The following is a 3,681-nucleotide window of genomic DNA, read 5'->3' as shown; positions in this document are numbered from 1 at the left end:
TAATTCAAAACTTGAGAAGAAAAGACAAGCTCACCTGTGCATCATGGTAAATAAAACTCCTGCTACACTTCTATTTCCCAGGGAAAGATTACGACGTATGAAATGCAAAATAGAATAATGTAAAAGAAAAGAAAAATGAAGAAATAAATAAAAATGAACTAAAAACATAAAATCAAAGAATGAATAAGTCTATCTACTATAAGAGACAGGATTATCAATGTGTTTTTTTTGTTGTTTTTTTTTATCGACCTTGGGCTATAAAAACAGAATATTCTTGCTTCCAAGAGACAGATTGATTGTTTCTGTTTTCAAGCCATAGACTGATCAGTGCTCTGGCAACTGGAGTACCCGGATAAACCCTAGGTAATCATGAGGCAAGCATGCAAAACTCTAGCCGCATTGCCAGTCTCTATGGTAAACCTCCATCCTGAATTGACGTAGGACTCGCGCTACACGCCGTTTGGACCACCGCAATGTTAACTATGATCTGCCGTTGAACCTAAAACGAAACGGAGGGAAGAATCTCCTTCTGCTCCCCCGGAATACGTGATGCAAAACATCCACCTTGCGGAGATTTTGCTTTATGAGTTCTCCGGAATGACACGTCTGATGGATGTTAATAGCAGCCGCGTCAGCACCTCCGTTCTCCCAGGCCGCACCCTCCCGCTGCCGCCGGGCTCACTTTCCCGCTCCCCGTCACACACTTTGGGCCGCTGGTGATTTACAAGCGTAATCCATTACTACACACTTACACTAATTGTCTTCGGTGGGAAGTGGCTGCTGTGACCTTTTTATTGGAAATGAAAATAAGTGGAGGCGCAGAACAGGCGATATTGGATTCTGTTGTTAATTAATGTGTGTATTATCTGGGTGGATGAAGCCGGGGGGGAGAAGGATAATTGAATTACAGTCAGTGAGTTGGATAACGCACTGTTGTAATTGTTCCACTGTATAAGACGCTGCTCATATTAGGGAGACGAGGAGTGGGTTTGATTCGCTTCGAGAGAATAGAAGTTATTTGTTTGGTTTTGGGGTGTGAGGCATGAATCTAACCATTGGCTTAGCATAAACAAACTAATAAATTAGCGTCCCGCTGTTTTACAGTGCACAATTACTCCGTTTTTATTTCCCTTACTGCATTTACGTAAACATATTACGTTTAACTGAATTTGGCTGTAAAGCTAAAAAAATGTTAGCAAAAGAAAGTTGAGTCAAAACGCAATGTAAGCCGGACTCAGCATGGTGTTCTTTAAAATCCATATAGAGATCATGCAGAACAACATGACCCGAGTTTAGTTTGTATATATTTTTATGTCAATTTAGTTTTATTCTCAACAATCAAATGCTGAATAAGATTAGTGTGTGTGGTTCATGTTGGGTTTGAGCAGGACGATGTTTTTCTTTGGGTTGTGTCGCCATCTTGTGGCCATCCGTGGTACAAACTCAGATGTTTGCTGTGATCTGAACCAGCTGATGTCGGTGTGAAGAAACCAGAAGTGAACTTTGAAAAAGTCTGGTTACACTTTTTTAGGGTAAAAGCTATGAAAAACGTACTTTGACTAAATGTTTTTTTTCTTAATGATTTAAGGAACAAAGAAGCTCTTCTAATCAATCTGCATATATGGTTGTGCCAAATACAGCACACTCTGAAGGAATGTTAATGGCAAAAATAAAAATAGTAATCTGCAGATAATGCCAAATATTTCTCCCATCATAAACACAGTTAAAGTAAGGACACATTAAGAATGACGCCCTTATTTGCAAATAGTCTTTATTTTCAAAAGCATTTTATCCAAGATAGCCTCTTACGTCAGGCAAGCACACTTTAATGCAATCTTCAAAATTTAAAAAAAAAAAAAAAAAAAAAATAAAAATTCTGCTATGTACATTTTTATTCACATTAGAGTGTAAGCATTACAATACATATGCTTGATGTACATGTAAAATGTTACAGTGACCAGAGAGATTTAAGGGCACATAATTTAGAACCGTCTAAAAATGTTTGTGTTGGAACAGATGTATAAACAAGTGTAAAAACTATTTGAATAAGTCATTTAGAATCAAATGTAAAATTAAAATTTGAGGAAATATAAATTTAAAGTAAACATGATCTGAAAGTCTATTAACCATATGCAAAAAGAAAGAAAACTTCCTCCTACAGATCCCTTAAAAATACTAGTTAATCCAAGTCTCTCGTCACCAACTCTAGTTTTTTACATCAATCGTGGGTCAAAACGTCTACATTAGATTGGGTTCAACTCAAACTGTCAGTTTATTCTTCACTATGTTGCCAAGAAAAACAAGTGAATAGCCTTTAAGAGTCACTTATTAGAAGTGTGAAATATGTGCTTTCACATGTTACACAGGAAAACCGACTTCTTGACAGGTAATGTGCAGGAACAGGAACATTTCACACGACATTCCGGGCTGGACTGTGTCCTTTTTAAAACATATACATAAAAAATATAACTAACTCCCTGTCAAAACAGAAATGTGCACAATGTACAAGCAAGGTGGCAGCACTTTGGTGTTGGCTTGTTTGAGAATGAAGAATAAATCGGTTTTCGATATCAAGAGGCCTATTTCCTCCCCAACAAAGTCATCGTCCGACTAATTTGAGCTTTAAAGTAGGCATGGGCCAATTACCGACATCAATGTGAAACGAAAACAACAAAATACATTTTATGGTCCTTTTGATGAGATGCCAGAAAGTGTGCCACGGTGACCACAGTTTTTCCCCAACTAGATAGACTGCCAGTGCTAAAAGCTGTAACAAGCATGTATAAGATTCCAACCAAATTTGGATAGGGTTCATTCTATATTTCTGTATCAAAATAACCTAAAACGTAACCACTGAGCAATGTCATACATTTTTAAACATCAGTAGGAATTTTCCACTAAAAATAAAATCAATTGGATCATGTTTAACAAGTTTATTTTACATTTTGTGTACAAATCTAGATTTTTTTTGTTATTTTTTTAAACAAAGGCCATTTCTGGAAACGGCATTCCAACCCATGCCTATTTTAAACAAGAACATTCACCATGCTGCACCTCGTTTCCAAGCACCGGCTCAGAAATTTGACGATCGATTCAGGAGTGGTCAGTGTACAGCACACGAAGACGACCAGAACTGAACAGCAAACTGATGGAATACCACAGAGAATCCAAACATGGACAGTGTAATGGTTTGGTCTTGTCTAAAACAGTAACTACTTCAATCCCACTAGCATTACTGACCTATCGTACGGGTGCAACCATGTTTCCTGCACGACGTTATGAACATGGAATGTTCAAATTCCTGGAAGCAGCTAACCATGGAAAAAAAAAAAAAAAAAAAAAAAGAAGAAAAAAAAAAGGAAAACATACAAGTGCCAAAGAAAGCATGAAATCTACACCAAATTGAAAAGGCAATCCAGTGACACACAACTCGTCAGAACTAAACACATGACGCCTTCCTACAAGTCGCTGTTTGCAAACAAAACAGCCCTCGTTTAGCTGCTCAGCAACGGCCACATTGGTACTCTGGTGTAGCACCCATGTATGTACAGTATGAGGCGACATAAGGGTGAAAACACAGTCAGGAGGAAAGGGGTGAGGGGTGAAACTCATATCACATGAGATTCAAAAAGGAGTCGTCCCATATCCATTTCTTGGAACACAAAACTGCCTTTGTGTCGC

Source organism: Poecilia reticulata, linkage group LG13, assembly GCF_000633615.1.
Source record: "Poecilia reticulata strain Guanapo linkage group LG13, Guppy_female_1.0+MT, whole genome shotgun sequence".
NCBI lineage: Eukaryota > Metazoa > Chordata > Actinopteri > Cyprinodontiformes > Poeciliidae > Poecilia > Poecilia reticulata.
The sequence above is the reverse complement of the archived record's forward strand: the minus strand, read 5'-3'. Positions refer to the sequence as shown.